At 39.0% G+C, this 18,927-nt stretch overlaps 1 long non-coding RNA gene across 1 annotated transcript in view; it reads right to left on the bottom strand.

Annotated features, from left to right (window-relative positions):
* Positions 1-10,587: 10,587 nt before the first annotated feature.
* Positions 10,588-18,927, bottom strand: part of LOC132817937 (uncharacterized) — a 28,685-nt gene continuing 20,345 nt past the window's right edge. The window contains exons 2-3 of the long non-coding RNA XR_009644936.1: positions 13,549-13,630; positions 10,588-10,852 (exon numbers count right to left, since the gene is read on the bottom strand). This is a non-coding gene — a long non-coding RNA (uncharacterized LOC132817937). The remainder of the gene's footprint in view (positions 10,853-13,548; positions 13,631-18,927) is intronic.

The raw sequence follows: 18,927 nt of genomic DNA, 5'->3' as shown, positions 1-18,927 counted from the left end.
AGATCTCCTTACAAGTTTGTTTCTCAGTTTCCTTTCCACTATTGGGTGGTCTATAATACCATCCCAATAAGATGATCATCCCTTTCGTATTTCTCAGTTCCACCCAAATAACTTCCCTGGATGTATTTCCAGGAAGATCCTCCCTCAGCACAGCTGTAATGCTATCCTTATCAAAAATGCCACTCCCCCTCCTCTCTTGCCTCCCTTTCTATCCTTCCTGTAACATTTGTATCCTGGAACATTAAGCTGCCAGTCCTGCCCATCCCTGAGCCATGTTTCTGTAATTGCTATGATATCCCAGTCCCATGTTCCTAACCATGTCCTGAGTTCATCTGCCTTCTTGCATTGAAATAAACGCAGTTTAATTTATTAGTCCTACCTTGTCCCTGCCTGCCCTGACTCACCTCTGTTCTCAGCTGTACCCATCTCAGATCGACCTCTTTCCTCACTATCTCCCTGGGTCCCACCCCTCCCCCACTCACCTCACCTTACTAGTTTAAATCCTCCCAAGCAGTTCTAGCATATTTCCCTGCCAGTATATTAGTCCCCTTCCAATTTAGATGCAATCCGTCTTTCTTGTAGAGGTCACTTCTACCCCAAAAGAGATTTCAATGATCCAAAAATGTGATCCCATACACCAACTCCTCAGCCATGCATTTATCTGCTCTATCCTCCTATTCCTGCCCTCACTAGCTCGTAGCACTGGGAGTAATCCAGTACAAATGTCTTACATTGACCATGATTAAACAAAATACAATAATAATACCTTACTTGGTTGATCATTGCATACAACAAATGATAATTAATTGTTGAAAAATAAACTCAAACTTACAGCATGTCAATTACCACGGGTCAACAGTTGATGGTTTGCTGGACTTATAGGAGGCCAATTGAATAAGAAAGGTCGAGGTCTTTATGACTGGTCTCATCAGTTGAGGTCCCATAGTTTATATGACATTGTTTACTTGTTTATGGCCAACAGATTGAGATTCTGCATAATATCTGCAGATGCTTGGAAGGAAACAGAGTCAAAGAAATTGAGAACTATGGTGAATTTGACAACCATAGGCAATGCATAGCAACCTGCTTAAGTTGGTAGACATTCGTCTTTCAGGAGTACTAATGTTAGCAACCACGTGGTGGGAAATACTGAACATCCTAAGGCAGTCAGTCCTATCCATGAAGCTTAATCCCTACCTGTAAACCCGATATTAGGGATATCAACTCCTGCAAGCTGAAGCCTTTTGTTCATCCTCTCTCTCTCATAGGTGAGCAGTAGGTGATTGAAGAGAAACTGCTGCTCCTGTTGTTACTCTTCGTTTGAAGACTAATGGCTCCCACGCTGATCTGAAAGCCAACAACGGCAAAATGTAGATCAAAGCAAAAGAACGCCAACCACCGAAAGAACTACAAATTAAGTCAAAGAGCAGTGAAAGCATAATCTCAAAGCATGACCTACTGGCAAAAATATTTCACTGAGGCAACGAAGCAAATGTGAGATCTCAATGTTTACAGGATTTCTTGCTTGCCACATGATCAGCTGCTTCAAATCCCATTGTCTTTCTCATTGCTTTAGCAGGGATCTCAGAAAACCCCATGCTCACACAATTAAAATCAGAATTCAAAGTTAAAGAAGCAAATAAATTATCAATTGAGATAGTTAGCATACTTATTTCCCAAAGGTTTTGCAAATGTTGTATATAACATTCATGTTAAAGGCAAAGATTGGCTGATTCCTACCACTTTCCCAGCACCCCAAAAATTTCAGTGTTTTTAACCTGGCATCAGCTTCCAAACCCACCTACTCTATCAGATTAATAGTTCCCCATATCTCTATGCTCCTGATTACCAAGACAATTTAATCAACACACAGTTATGATTAATTATTTAAAACTACAGCATAATAAGAGCCCCAAACTTTAACTTTTGCTCTTGGTCTGTTTGTTTCAGGTGTTATTTACTGCTCAATGCTTTGTTATTGCTATTTGCATAGTGTAAACTGAAATTACTTTCATACACAGCAATTCAAATATAATATATTAAAATAGTCGCTAAATGAGAAATTGGGGTAATTTTGAGCAAAAATGCTGGAGTTTATTTTCATAAGATAATGTCCTGGCAGCACTGAGATGGAAATTCCACCTTATATATCAAAGGAGAGGGTTTTGCTTGGGTAAATTCTAAAGAAAAAGACACTAATGGAAAATTTATCATCTTGTTCTTAGCAGAGTTTGTCTCCTGCTTTCTGTTCCTGTAAATCTCCTAATGGCTATCACCATGTTACTAACAACTTCTGAAAGCTCCCTGTAGAGAGCAACCTGGCACTTCAAAATTATTTTCTTCAATTCGCTTCAACTTTGAAGTTGGAAAATAAAATTGTGATTTGACTTTTTTTTCTCAAAACACAAAGTAATTAGTAAGTTTGTAAATGACACCAAGTGTTATGGTAGACAGTGAAGAAGGTTATCTAAGATTACAAAGACATCTTGATCAGTTGGGTAAATAGGCTAAAGAGTGGCAGATGGAGTTTAATTTAGATAAATGCCCAGGTATTTAAAAGAAACAAAGGCAAGACTTATGCAATAAAAATAGGGCTTTGGGTACTGTTGAGAGATAGTGAGGACTGCATATGCTGGAGATCACAGTTGAATCATGTGTCACATGAAATGCGCAGCAGGTCAAGCAACGTCCGAGGAGCAAAAGAGTTGACATTTCTGGCATAAGCCCTTAATCAGGAAGGGCTTCTGCCCGAAACATCGACTCTCAGCTCCTCAGATGCTGCCTGATCTGCTGTGCTTTTCCAGCACCACATTTTTTTACTTTGGGTATTGTTGTAGAACAAAGACCTAGAGCTTCACACATCTAATTTTTTTGAAGTTTGCATCACATATAGGTTGGTGAAAAGGCATTTAGCATGCTTGCCTTCATTGTTCAGACCTTTAGTATAGACGTTGGGGGATTTCAAGACTAGGGCACATATCTTTAGGGTGAGAGGAGAAAATTTTAAGGACTTGAGGAGCAATGTTTGTTTTATCTACACAGTCGTTCATGTGTAGAATGAACTTCTAGCGTAAGTGGTAGCAGCAGCTATAGTTACCACATTTAAAAGACATTTAGATAAGGACATGAATAAGAAATATTTGAAGGGACATAGGCCAAGTGAAGGCAGATGGGACTAATTTAGTATGGGATTATGGTCAGTATGCACTGGTTGGACCCAAGGCTATGTTCAGAGCTGCGTGTACCTAGGTATGGGAACAACCATGCTCTAGGTCAGCTTGTAAGTACCCACTTCCACAAATATAGGAATAAACGGGAAATGGTAAAGGATTTACTGTAATATACTTTGGCTTTTCTCAGAAATATCAGATGTAACTGATTATGTACTGTAACCGCAAATGGTTCATTTGGTAAAGCTAAATCATATTGATAGTTCCATACTGGATTCCCTGTCTGTGCTGAGTAAACTATTTAGAACATAGCAGCAGGAATAGTTCATTTGAGTTTGCCATTTAATGAGTTTGTGGTTCAGCTGATTGTGGTTATAACTCCACATTCCTGCCTGCTTCCTTAACCCTTCATTCCATTGTCTGTCAAAATCTAACTCTACCGTGAATAAATTCAATGATGTTGCCTCCACTGTGTTGTTGACAGAAAGATGTTTCTTAACTCCATCTTAAAACAGAGACCTTTTATTCTTGAGCTGTGTTACCTATCTCCAGTCTCTTTCGAAAGTGAAATATACTTTCAGAATCCTGTCAATTCCCTTCACGATATGATTGTTTCAACAAGATCACTTTGCATCCTTCTAACTCCAAAGAATAAAGGGCTCAACATGTTCAAACTTTCTTCTTAACATAACCCCTTTACCCCAAAAATGAGCCAAGTGAACTTCCTCTTAACGCTCCTAAAGCAATTATATCCTTCTTCACATAAGGAGATCAAAACTGTACAGTGTCAAGATGTGTTCTTACCAATGTCCTGTACAATTGTAGGAAAACTTCCTGACTTTTAGAATCCAGTCCTCTTGCAATAAGCAACAACATTCTATTTCCCTTCCAAATCACTTGTTGCATCTGCAAACTATCTTTTTTGTGATTCATGTATCAGTACATCCACATCCTTCTGTAGCTCCATGTTCTGCAGTCTCTCTTTTATTTAAATCGTGTACTGTTTCCTAGTGTTCTTGCCATAGAGGATATAGTTCTACTTTTCCATGTGCCAATTTATTTCCCCATTCACATACCTTCTGTAACCTTTTTAAGACTCTCTATCTTCTCTTGACAACCTACTTCACTCCCTTAAAAAAAAATCAAAGAACTACAGATGCTGAAAATCAGAAACAAAAACAGAAATTGCTGGAAAAACTCAGCAGATCTACCAGCATCTATGGAGAAAAAGTAAAGTAAACACTTCGGGTCCAGTTCTGAAGAATAAAGGAACTCAATATTGTTTAAATGGAAAAGATGCGGAAAGTTGCAGCACAGAGAGATTTAAGAGTCCTCCTCCATGAATCATAAATAGCTAGCGTCCAAAAGCATCAAATAACGTGAGCATAACCAATCTTGATATTATTGTAGCATTTAGTCAAGGGCACCAAAATGTCCTAGCGAAGTGAACTCAATGAGAATTGGGAGGAACTCTCTCTCGGTTAGAACTACACTTCACACAAATACCCCTCCAAGACACTATCCTGACATGGACAATATTAATGTGGAGGTGCCGATGCTGGACTGGGGTGAGCAAAGTTAAAAATCACACAACACTAGGTTCTAGACCAACAGGTTTATTTGGAAGTACTAGGTTTCGGAGCACTGCTCCTTCATCGGGTAGCTAGTGGGGCAGAATCATAAGACACAGATTTATACCACAAGATCATTAATTCAAACAACTGATGATATATTGAACAAACCTAGATTGTTGTTAGGTCTTTCATCTTTCAGAAAGGATTGCAGGTTTTGATTCATTAATATGTAAACCCCAAAAAGTCTTTCAAGTCACATTCCCAATAAACTTAAGGTTTTATTTTTTAAAAAGTGACATCTCAGCTTAGACAATGCATTAAAGGTGTGAGGTTAGAGTCTGTCTGTATTCCAATCTTGAGTCAGATTGGTTCTATTTCTAAAGTAGGAATTTATAAAATGTCACCTGGATTGACTGCCTGCAGACTGTGTGCTTTTGAGCAAAATAGAATGCATCTGCAAATACAATTCTGCAAATGCAAATTCACTCCATAGACTTATGTGTGCGCATGTGAGAGAGAGAGAGAGAGAGAGAGATAGATAGAGAAGGAGAGTGTGATGAAGTATAAGCCTGTGAGAGGGTGTGCATGTGGATGACAGTGTGGGGGGTGTATGTGCGTATGTCTGAGACATTTTGTTTATGACAGAGGGTCTGCATGACTGTATGTATGCTTGTTTGTGAGTCTGTGTGATAGTGTACAGTGTAGTGGGGTCACCTGTAGTGTGACATGAACCCCAGATCCCAGTTGAGGCCATCCTTATGGGTTGGAATACAGACAGAGTCTAACCTCCCACCTTAAATGCATTGACTGAGCTGAGATGTCACCTTACTTTTAATAAAACCTTAAGTTGTCTTGAGAATGTGACTTGAAAGAAATTCTGGGATTTACATATTAATGAATTGAAACCTGCAACCCATTCTAAAAGGCAAATACTTTAACTCAATTAAACCAGATCTCATCGCATGAGATACTGCTTTCCATGCAAGCTCAGGTGTACTGCCTACTGATTTGGTTCACCACACACCATTTTGTGGTCCATTACTCATTATTTGTAAAGCATGATTTATGATTGGACCTCCTAAACAAAAAAATCACAGGAGGGTAGGAAGGAACCCCAGGGCTGAACCAGGTCGACTGAAGAAATATCTATTTTGCCTTCAAAATTTTTTGAGAACTCTGAGCTCAAAAACTGCATGAATTTATGTAAAACTCTCACTTTTTAGATTAGAATCAATCTAAACATCAGGTCATAGATAGAGAACACAGGGGGCTAACACCTTCAACATATTGTCTAGCTATCACCATTGTTAACAGCTAACCCAACAATGCAACTTTTAAAAAAAGGTTTTGTGATTTACACATGAAAGAAGTGAAACTATCACTGTATTCTAACAGATGAAAGGCTTAACAGGCAATCATTTTTTCAATGTATAATTTCAGTTACATCACACTGCAAATTTTTGCCATAAATTCTGTGTTATGATCGAGCCCTCCACAATCACCTGATAAAGGAGCGTCGCTCCGAAGGCTTAATGTGCTTCCAATTAAACCTGTTGGACTATAACCTGATATTGTGTGATTTTTAACTTTGTACACCCCAGTCCAACACCGACATCTCCAATTCAAAATTCCTGAAATTAAATTATATTCCAGTGAGCATGCACTGATTTGAAAATATTTTTACTTGAATGTGATGGGACAGAAACTAGACAAAACAGTCAAAACATATGAGACACCATATACACTCCACTCATGAACTGTAACTGCAGCATGATAGCTCAGTGGTTAGCACTGCTGCATCAAGTGCAAGAGACCCAGTGTCGATTCCACTCTCTTGTGACTGTGTGGATTTGGCACATTATCCCCATGTTGGCGTGGGTGTCCCCCTGGATGCTCTGGTATCCGCCCACAGTCCAAGGATGTGCAGGTTAGGTGAATTACCATGTTAAATTGCCCATAGTTTCCAGGGATTAGCCATGGGAAATGCAGGGTAACAGGGATAGGTAGTGGGTGGGTTTGGGTGAGATACTCTTTGGAGGGTCAGTGTGGACTCAATTGGCCGAATGGCCTGCTTCCATGCTGTAGGAATTCCATGATTCTATGAAGGTTTAACAGCAATCTGTGTTTATTCAATATATATGGACTTTAGTAAGGCGTTCGGCAAGGTTCCCCATGGCAGACTGGTTGGCAAGGTTAGGTCTCATGAATACAGGCAGAACTAACTATTTAGATACAAAGTTGGCTCACAGATAGAAGACAGAGGGTGGTGGTGGAGGGTTGTTTTTCAGACTGGAGGCCTGTGACCAGTGGTGTGCCACAAAGACCTACTTTTTGTCATTTACATAAATGATTTGGATGTGAGCATAAGAGGTATAGTTAATAAGTTTGCAGGTAACACCAAAATTAGAGTTGATGTGGATAATGAGGTTACCTCAGACTACAACAGGATCTTGATCAGATGGGCCAATGGGCTGAGAAGTGGCAGACAAAGTTTAATTTAGGTAAATGCAAGATGCTGCATTTTGGGAAAGCAAAGCTTGGCAGGACTTATACACTTAGTGGTAAGATCCTAGGGAGTATTGCTGAACAAAGGAATCTTGGGGTGCAGGTTCATAGCTCCTTGAAAGCAGAATCGCAGGTAGATAGGATAGTGAAGAAGGTGTTTGGTATGCTTTCCTTTATTGGTCAAAGTATTGAGTATAAGAGTTGGGAGGTTATGTTGCGGCTGTACAGGACATTGGTTAGGCCACTGTTGGAATATTGCATGCAATTCTGGTCTCCTTCCTATCGGAAAGATGTTGTGAAACTTGGAAGGGTTCAGAAAAGATTTACAAGGTTGTTGCCAGGGTTGGAGGATTTGAGCTATTCTGAACTATAGTTGAATAGGCTGGGGCTGTTTTTCCTGGAGCATCGGAGGCAGAGGGGTGACCTTATAGAGGTTTATAAAGTCATGAGCAGCATAGATATGATTAATAGACAAAGTATTTTCCCTGGAGTAGGGAAGTTCACAACTAGAGGGCATAGGTTGTGGGTGAGCGGGGAAAGATATGAGAGACCTAAGAGGCAACATTTTCACACAGAGTACGTGTATGGAATGAGCTGCCAGAGGAATTGATGGAGGCTAGTACAATTGCAACATTTAAAAGGCATCTGGATGGGTATACGAATAGGAAGGGTTTGGAGGGATATGGGCCGGGTGCTGGCAGGTGGGACTAGATTGGGTTGGGATATCTGGTTGGCAAGGATGAGTTGGACCGAAGAGATGTACAGCACGGAAGCAGACTCTATGTAATATCAGTCGTATGTCACAATTAACTTGTGCTATAAATTCTGTGTCTTATGATCCTGCTCCATTAGCTACCTGATGATGGAACAGTGCTCCGAAAGTTAGTACATCCAAATAAACCTGATGGATTATAATCATGTGATTTTTAATCATGGAAAATATTACCTTTCCTTTGCTATCTGTTGGTCAAAATCCTAGAAGTCTCTCCCTAAAAGTACCTATGGGTGTACTTAGATCATACAAACAGCTGCAGTTCAAGAAAGCCACTCACCACAACCCAAAAGGACCATTAAGAATACACTGGCTAGTTAGCAATGAAAGCATACTTCCTAATAACACACAGAAAGCTATTTGTCATCTTTTCCATTAAACCTCTGACAAAAGCAAAGTAGTACAGATGCTACTAACCTGAAATAAAATCAGAAAATGCTGGAAAAGGTGGATAAATGAAAATTAGCGTTTCACTTGGATGAACATCTCTCAGAGCATTGTCCCTAAGAAGGTGGATGGAAACCTCCCCCCAACAGATCTGCCCACTGGAAACGGTCAAAAAAAGTTCCAATATTACATTCCCACGCAAATACTTTGTTTTGTATTGGAATTTTGTGTGTTTAGCCCCTCTTTAAAAATGAATCCGCTCTTCCTTCCGCTTTTTAAACTAAATTAATCATGCGCCTTTGTAGCTTTCCCCACCAACGCAGAGCCTGGGTTTCCGTAGCTGCTTTGAGTTCACGGGATCTGCCTTTTCATTTGGCATTCTCCGGTAGTCTGCGGTCGTCAGCTGGCACTGAATGCAGTAAATCCTCCTCGGAATGTGTGCTCTGTGTAGCAGTGGGAAAGGGGAGGGAACATGCTAGGACGAGGCGAGCTGTTAGCCTGGAGGAGGGAAATTCCTCAAGGGATCCAGGAATGCACTGACAGAGAGCAGGGTTTGGTGTCTGTGGGTTTTCAGAGAGAAAAAAACTAGGTTGATAAGACAATCGCAGGAAAGGAAGAGCAATTGTGAAATTGCGTATTTCACGCAGGAAGGCGGATGTTGATGTTGCAGCTTGTCATGATATGGGGAGGAGGCCGGCTCAGAGCATAGCGGGTTAAATCAGAAAGTTCCAGAACCTCTAACAGATGAGAAAGAATTAAATGAGCGAACGAAAATGATAACTAGACAGAAGTTCGACTGAAAATGCCTTACAATTTAGAAGATTCATATTAATAAGTTTATTTTCACATGATTCTTGCAATCCACAATAATTTTGTCAAGGGTCAGATGGCAGAGCACCCCTTTCAAGATGTATTCCCACTATATCTAGACCTCAAAGTGACAGAATTCCCCGATGATGCCAGATCCTGGTGAATTCCCCAAGACCAAAATAACCATTCTGTGATTTCCCCATTTTAAACCAGTCTACTGGGATGCTAAGCAGCCATTCCACAATATAAAGATTTGTCACTTGACTACAATGTGGGAGAGTGTGGTGCTGGAAAAGCATAGCAGGTCAGGAAGCATCCGAGGAGGGTAAGAGTCCACGTTTCTTGATGAAAGGCTTTTGCCCGAAACGTCGTGTCTCCTGCTCCCCGGATTTTACCTGACCTGCTGTGTTTTTCCAGCAGGTAAAAACAATGACTGCAGATGCTGGAAACCAGATTCTGGATCAGTGGTGCTGGAAGGGCACAGCAGTTCAGGCAGCACCCAACGAGCAGCGAAGTCGACGTTTCGGGCAAAAGCCCTTCATCAGGAATAACCCCACACTGTTGACTCTAATCTCCAGCATCTGCAGTCCTCACTTTCGCCTACAATGTGGGAGGACTTGTGGCATAATGGTAGTGCCAGAAAGCTGGGGTGCAAGATTTCAGAGGTTCATTAAAGATGCCTGCCTGAGATGTGGGCTGCAAATTTGAACCAAAAACTATCCCAACGTAACATGCTCATCCTATTTCTGCCCTAGTCTTCAACTCCATCCCTCAATCCTGTTATGCAAGTTCGTTCTAGAAATTACCTACAAATGTTCAACAAGAAAATATGTCCCAACCATAGTATAAATTGATTTTGAAATATTCCCGTCTAGTCTCCATCTTGTTTTTTTCCCATTTGTTCATGGGACATGGGCATTGCTGGCTCGGCTGAATGCTGTGCAATCAGTGAATTTCTTCAATTCTGACCTCAGTGGAGGATTCCTGATGCTATATTTAGTCAAATGCTGCCTTTGATGTCAGGAATGGTCAGTCTTGCCTCACCTCTGGCGTTTAACTCTTTTGTCATAACAGGGACCAAAGTTCCTGCATATTCAGCACTGGGTTTGTTATGGACAGATCACACACCTCAAAATATTTTAAGAATGTAGCCTAGACCCTAAGGTTTTCTTATTTTAAAGGTAGATGTGAAGTGCATGTTGTGGATGTGATGCGACTGGTCAAACTACGCAACATCAAGCAATTTATTTAAACACTAGTTAAAATACAAACAAAAGAAAAAGGAATTTATAACTATTGGAAAACTTAACCAAATAATAGATATGGTATCCAATACTAATTAACTGTTCCAATATAGTAACATTCCATAAACACACACCCCTTGGCAAAAAGGTAAGTTCAGACACAGTCTCTTATGCAGTTCTCCAATTCAGGAGGAAACAACATCAAGAAAGATTTCAGAGAAAGTAGCAGCTCGGAATCTTTCACCAAGGCATGATGACTGAGTGGTTAACACTGCTGCCTTACAGAGCCAGTGACCCAGGCTTGATGCTAGTCTTGGGCGACTGTCTGTGTTGAGTTTGCACACTCTCCCCGTGTCTGCGTGGGTTTCCTCCGTGTGCTCTGATTTCCTCCTACAATCCAAAGATGTGCAGGTTAGGTGAATTGGCCATGCTAAATTGCCCCATAGTGTTCAAGGATGTGTGGGTCAGGTGCATGGTCAGAGGAAATGTAGGGTAATGGGTCTGGATGGGATACTCTTTGGAGGGGCGTTGAGGACTTGTTGGGTCAAAAAAGGCCTGTTTCTACACTGTAGGGATTCCAATTCCAATTCTAAGCTTCCAACCATTCTGGGACCACAAATAGCTTCTAACTGCTGTAACTGAAAATACTAGAAAGCACAGTCTGTGAGAACTGGCCACTCCCCTTCCATTGTCACAACTGTGCTAAAAAAAATCCTGAAGGGGTACAAGTTATTGATCAGGTCACGTCTTGCGAATATTGCGTGCAATTCTGGTCTCCCTCCTATAGGAAGGATTTTGTGAAACTTGAAACGGTTCAGAAAAGATTTACAAGGCTGTTGCCAGGGTTGGAGGGTTTGAGCTATAGGAAGAGGCTCAATAGGCTGGGGCTGTTTTTCCTGGAGCATCGGAGGCTGAGGGGTGACCTTATAGAGGTTTATAAAATCATGAGGGGCTTGGATAAGATAAATAGACAAAGTCTTTTCTGTGGGGTGGGGGAGTCCAGAACTAGAGGGCATAGGTTTAAGATGAGACGGAGAAGATGTAAAAGAGATTGGAGGGGCAACTTTTTCACGCAGAGGGTGTGTATATATGGAATGAGCTGCCAGAGAAAGTGATGGAGGCTGATATAATCATAACATTTAAAAGGCATCTGATGGATACATGAATAGGAAGGGTTTAGAGGGATATGGACCAGGTGCGGGCAAATGGGACGAGATTAATCTCAGCATGGACGAGTTGGACCAAAGGGTCTGTTTCCATGCTGTATCTCTCTATGACTCTGTGCCTCCTAAATTGTTGACTTATATCGTCTCCAGTGGCCAGTTTGATACCTCTGCCTTTACAACTTGTCTTCAGAAAAAAAAAACAAGGACAAAATAACATTTCTAAAATGATAGTATCATCACAGATGTCAGACAGGCAATCTAATAAAGACATTGGACATGCCAAGAGAGGTTATGGTGAGATGGAGCAGGGCATTGACATAAAAGTGGAAACTAATGTGATATCACATGATGTCACTGTAGACAGCTTGAAAACGAGAAATAAGAGGGTACAATGATAAATCCCTGGGGAGTACTAAAGTTAAAAGTATGGGAATGGAAAGACAAGCCATGGATGGCAATTCTCTGTCTATAATAAGATGACTAAGAATAAAACTATGCAGATGCAGTCTTTCCCAGAGGGGCCATAGTGGAATGGTGTTGGAGAAAAATGATATGATTAACTGCATCAAAGGCTGCTGATAAAATGATAAGGAGTTATAGTTCACCTTTGTTACAGACACATATATTATCGTTTGCAACTTTGATAACTGTCTTTGGTGCAGTGGCACTGGCAGATTGGAGAAATTCAGTGTTCTGGGAAAAAGGGGCAAAGGACTGATAACATATTCAACAATTTTTAAATGAGATGGTAGTTTCCGAGTCAGGACAGAACAAGAATTATTTTGTCAAGCAAAAAGACAATGACATCACTTTTGAAGGTGGCAGGGAAAATACTTATGGAGTGAAAACTGTTAACTGACAACATGGGAGTCAGGAAGGGATGTAAGTTGGCTGATCAATAGTTTAATAAAAGTAGCATTGACAGTAGGAGATTTAAAGTTTTTGTGAAGATCTGTAGCTCGGGAGCTAGCTGGATTCATTGTTGGTCTGTTCGCTGACCTGGCAGACATTTTGTCTCCTTTCTAGTTGACGTCATCAGTGCTGTGTTGCTTCCTGCGAAGTGTTGCTGTATTGTTCCGCTTTGAACTGATGTGGTTCTGTTTGAGCTGTTTCTGGTTAGTGCTGGTTCAGGTTTTGCATTGCAGCGGTTTGTATATTGGGTCCAGGTCAACGTGTTTGTTGATGGAGTCTGAGGAGTACAACCATGCTTCCAGAAGTTCTCTTGCAGAAGTTTATTTAGCCTGTCCTAGTAATAGTTGTGTTGTTCCAGTCGAACTCATGGTTCCTGATGTCCATGTATGTGGATATACACGGTATAGCCACTGTACCAACTAGCAACCAATTGACACGACCAACTCTCCCTGATATCCATACACACGGACATCAAGAAGCTCGAGTTTGACTGGGACAACATAATTATACTAGGACAGGCTGAACAAAAAACAACAAGAGAATTCCTGGAAGCATGGTGGTACTCCTCGGACTTCATCAACAAACAAGATGACCTGGATCCAATATAGAAACTGCTACAATGGAAAACTGGAATTGGCACTGACTGTAAACAGCTCAAACAAAACCACATAAATTTAAAGCAGAACAGTACAGCAGCACTGCACAGGAGGCAACTGATGGTGTCACCTAGAAAGTAAGAGATGGATTGCTAAAACAAAATTAGCTTGGAGAGGATGTGAGGAGAGATAAGAAATAAACCAAAATAAGCTACAAAAAAAAAGGTTCCTTATAAGCAGTTTGATCTGGAGTTCTAGGGAATAAAGAGAATTTCAGAGATAACAGAGCATCATTAGGATTGAGATCAACCAAAGATGAGTTTCTCATATTTTGTTTAGAATTAGGGTGTGTCAAGAATTAGGAAACAGTTTAAAGAAGATGATTTACAGTAATGAAAAGTCAACGGTTTACCTTTCCATTCCAGAATGATCCACTTCCTATAGCATTGTGTGTTGAATGGAAAATCATGGCATTCTTCACTGTTATAAGTACACTAAAAAGTTAAAAATGATGTGTTAGAAATAACATACTTAATTGAATTTTTCCTATCATTTAATAAGGTATATATCATTTTAATTTTTTAAAAAGCTTCACTTTTGATCCTGGAACAGTAGGGAATTTTCACAGATGAAAGCATGACTCAATATTCCTTATGTGGTCCAGCCAGGTTTGGTCATGAATAGTTAAATCACTTCTCCATGAGAATCATTGAAGTCTGTGTCCTTTAAACTCAAGGAGTGGGAATGGCAGCTGTATTCTTCTCAACTCCTCTCCCCTCACCAATTCTTTCACCGGATAGCTTGGAGGGAAATTATGTTCTTCCAAGCTTAAGATTTAGCATATCATTGGACTAGCAAAGAGGGAGCTCTGTGTTGCATTTAGCCATGATACACCTAATGCAGGATGCTTTCCAGAGCATTGGGTGTGTTGAATGAGAAATCATGTCATTCTTCAGTAAGTGACTTTATAGAGGTTTATGAAATCATGATGGACATGGATAGGGTAAATAGACAAGGTCCCTGATGTGGGGGAGTCCAGAACTAGAAGGCATAATTTTAGGGAGAGGGAAAAGATTATTAAGGAACCTAAGGGACAACTTTTTCACACAAAGTGGTCTGTGTCTGAAATGAACTGCCAGAGGAAGTGATGGAGGCTGATACAATTGCAACATTTAAAAGGCATTTGGATGGGTATATGAATAGCAAGGGTTGAGAGAGATATGGGCCAAGTGCTGGCAAATGGGAATAAATTAATTTAGGATATCTGGTCGGCATGGACAAGTTGGACTGAAGGTCCTGTTTCCGTTCTGTACATCTCTATGACTCTATAAGTCTAAAAAATAATAGTTAGAAATAGCAGATTTAATTAAATCTTCACCCTTATTAAAGTATATATCATTTTAGATTTTTAAAAATAAATCCAGGTTCCAGTAAATAAGAAGGCACAGGAATATTGTAGATCCAAATTTAGATAGATGAACTTTTTAAAATTCATTCACAGGATGTGGATGTCACTGATGACACCAGCATTTATTGCCCATCCCTAATTATCCCGAGGGCAGTCAAGAGTCTACCACATTGCTGGGAGTCTGGAGTACAGGCCAGACAAATAACGGTGGCAGATTTCCTTCCCTAAAGGACATTAGTGAACCGGATGGATTTTTATGACAATCACCAGTGGTCACATGGGTACCATTAGACTACCTTTTATTGAGTTCAAATTCCATACGCCTTGTCTCCAGAGCACAGGCCTGAGCTTCTAGATTGCTTGTCCAGTGACTTTACCTCTAGACCACTACCTTCCCTGGATTACAGATCACAATGTAATTTTAAACTAAAATAAGTCGTTTAGTTTTTTTGTCTGTTTTTATATCCTTTTTTTAAAAATCTTTTTGAAATGCAGAACATATTTGCATAATAAATTGGAAGATTTTATTCATACACTATTGGTAATATTATCAAATCTTGAGAAATGGTGACCTAAATTTATATTATGCAATACCAGTTCCTGAAATGAATAAATTTGAAATTGTCCTCTGCTAAAAATGATTAAACTACATGCTTACAAATAAATGAGCTATTGCTGACACAAATAGTGGAGAAAGTAATTTTAGACATTAAGTACTCACACTAAAATACCACAGCATATTTTTCAGGGTTATTATGCTTAACATTGTAATCAACCAGGATTAATAATCTAATGAAACATCTGAACATTGCAAACACAAATTTAGAATAGGATCTTCCTTCAGTATTTTTGGTCCACCTTAATACTTCTTTACAAAGAATGTGACAACATCTGAAAACTTCTTTTGTCAATGTATGCCTGAAAATTGAATTTCAATCCATATTACTAAAATTCCTATTGACCATGTTATGTAACATTCTTGAAATCAAGCCTAACAGAAGAATGAAAATTACTGTGATCCAATGAAAGTTACTGTCAGTTTTGATGCATTGGAAGAATTAGGATAAACCACATCACACTCTGTCTTAATTATCAATTTAATTTTATAATCATGGAGATTTGCAATACAACTTTGTTCTGATCAAAATTTAAAGATTTTGAAAGCAAAAGCTTTACAAGTTTCATTAGTGGTCAGAAATATTAGTTGTCCTATTATAGCTACATTAGTTACATCGACATTCAGAGCTTTTATTTCACAGTTGAAGCCAATGGAATGTTTAGCTACTGAAGAAATTTATTGGAAGATAGACTCTTGATTCACAGCTACTTGGCTTTTTGAAAAAAATTAAGCATTAAACATTCTGCTTGATGAGATTTCTCACTGTGACCACAGCAGTTATATTCATAGATGGAACATTTGCTGTTCTCAGAAGGCAGCTTATTGTCAATGGATGATGCATGACACATTTTATTCTTGTTCTTTTCATTGTGCAGTAAAAGAAGAGTGCCTCATTTGGAAACCAGTATATACCAGTATCCACATGAAAAGCTCAATAAAATCATAAGACTTCTCTGTAATAATTTTGTTTCCTTTTTCCCAAGTAGCATGCTAAAAATGAACCATTTAATCATGAAAAGTACTTCAAGTACAGCCCTGCATCACTGTGTTCCTCTCGTAACATAAATCTTTGTGTGCTCAGCAAAAAAGTAGCAAAGATTATTGGAATACTGAAATACCACTGACTTGAAGTGATTGGAATCTAGAAAATGGCAATGTAACTGATTAGAAGATGAGAAAAATGTTATACTTAGAGTAATTCATCATTCAACTGAATGGATTCAAGAGAATAGGAAGTTAACACTATCATGTTGTCGGCCTTGTGCTAGGGTTAAAAGGAAATACCATATTTTTAAACATAATAATAAAAACTTATAACAATGATTACAATGATGTTCAATGAAAGTAAACAAAAAACTATTTATAAATCATTAAATATAAACACCAATGTATTTGAAGCTGAAGTTTATATCTTCTAAACATTTTGACTTGTTTGTGTAAATTTGACATAACCTTTTTCATATTATAATTACTAATCTAGAATCCATTTATTTGGTGAGTATATGTGATATTCAGACTAGGAAATCCCAAATCCAAACTCAGGTCTGTACAGAATTATCTTATCTCCATTTGGGCATCAGTTAGGGTACTATAGTTGACTCCATATAATTGGTTAAGGTTCATGCTTCTGATCTCCATAAAACAAAACCGGTGTTTAGTGAGGACAGGATTTGGTTTCATTATAATAGCATCATATCATAGATGACTCATGCATAAACAGCAGCATCTAAAATCGAAATGCCATGGATGTCACAATTCTGAAATTAAACACAAAAAACGCTGGAAATACTCAGCAAAGCTTGCAGCAACTACGGGGAGAGAAACTGGGCTAGCATTTCAGCTCCATTTCATTAGAATATCAGAATGACAGTATGGGTGTACGGTACTGAAACATGCCTGTGCCAACTGTTTCTCAGTAAGTGTTAATTATCTTTGGAGCAATGACAGAGAGAATTCCTAACTTTAGAGGAAAAAAGGACCCATAATAAGATTATTGCTTTTATCAGTTTTGCGCAGAATTGTTATGGTATAGCAGTTAATTGGCCCATCATGGCTGTACTAGTTGTCTGTGTAATATTATGACTTAGTACCATTGTCTCACACTTTCCCCAGAATCCTCATATATAATCAAATGCCTTTTGAATGCCTTGATTGAACCTGTCTCCACCATACTTCTAGGCAGTGCACTTTCGACAAAAAATCACTCACTGTGTAAAAAGGTTTCTTCTTACATTACGTTTTATTTCTTTTGCGGATTATTTTAAGTCTGTGACCTTCATCCTTGATCTGCTTGAGTGGAAACAGTTTCTCTCTATGTCCACCTTTCTTGAATTTGCAATTTAAAAAAATTAAAATATCCTCTTGATCTTCTCCTCTACTTGAAAACAGTTATAACTTCTCCAATCTACCTTCATAGTTGAAGTTTCTCATTTCTAGAACCATTCTTCTAAACTTCTTCTGCATGCTATCCAGTGCATTCACATCTTCCTAAAATGTGGCAACCAGAACTGTACTCAATATTCCAGCTGTAGTCAAACAGCATAACCTCCCTATACTTATACTCAGATACTGTATGCTTTATTAACCATTCTCTCTATTTGTCCTGCAATCTTTAATAACATACAAACGTATACATCGAGGCTGTTCTTCTCTCACACACCTTTTAGAACAGTACTCTTTATACTGTCCCTCCTTTGTCCTCATACCAAAATATGTAATCTCACAATTTTCCACACTGAATTTCATCTGCACCAATCCAACTGCTTCATCAACTTGGTGTCCTTTTGAAATGCTACACCATGCTTCTCACTGTGTAAAATGCTTCTAACTTTTGTGTCACCTACAAACTTGGAAATTATCCCTGCACTCCCAAGATCTAGATGATACAGATCATGAAAAGTAAGAGTCCCATTTCCAACCCATTATCTTCCTCTAGGCTGAAAAATATCCGTTAGCCATGACACTCTGTTTCCGTTCACTTGGCCACTTTTAAAATCTATGTTCCTACTGGCCTTTTTATTCCATTAGCTTTAGCCTTTTTTTGTAAAGCTGATGTGAGGTTCTGTATTGAATGCCTTTTAAAACTCATGTCGACCACATCAATAGCATTACCTTCATCAAATCTGTGAACTCTTCAAAGAATTCTAATAAGTTAGTTCAACAGGACTTTCCATCAAAAAAATCCATAATGGGTCTCCCTACTTAACTATTTTTTTTCTGTCAGACTATTAATTCCAAACTATTTCTACAAATTTCACCATGTCCAAAAATAAACTCATCTGTAATTACTGAGATAAAAACAGAAATTGCTGGAAAAACTCAGCAGATCTTACAGCACCTGCAGAAAGAAAGTAGAGTTAACATTTCAGGTCCAGTAACTGAGCTTTTCCTTACAATTCTTTTTGAATAAGGACACCAGGTTTGTAATTCCATAGTCCTCTTGCACTATCCGTAGGTTCAGGATAGATAATAGCCAGTATCTGTAATTTCCAGTTCCATTCCCTTCAAAATTCTTCGTTGAAGTTCATCTACCTACTTGTCTTGTCAATTCTAAGTACCAACTATTTATCTGATAACTCATCAAGTTTGGACTCTTTTCATGATTGAATTTCCTGTGGTCACCATGGCCTGGGTAACATCTGATTCCCTTTGAAAGACAGACAAAATATTCATTTGCCCATATCCCACACTCATTTAAATTTCCATTTTGGTCCTAAATTGGCCCTACTCTTCCTTTATCCTCCCTTTTGCTATTTATGTATTTA

The sequence above is a fragment of the Hemiscyllium ocellatum genome, chromosome 8 (assembly GCF_020745735.1).
Source record: "Hemiscyllium ocellatum isolate sHemOce1 chromosome 8, sHemOce1.pat.X.cur, whole genome shotgun sequence".
NCBI lineage: Eukaryota > Metazoa > Chordata > Chondrichthyes > Orectolobiformes > Hemiscylliidae > Hemiscyllium > Hemiscyllium ocellatum.
The sequence above is the reverse complement of the archived record's forward strand: the minus strand, read 5'-3'. Positions and strand labels throughout refer to the sequence as shown.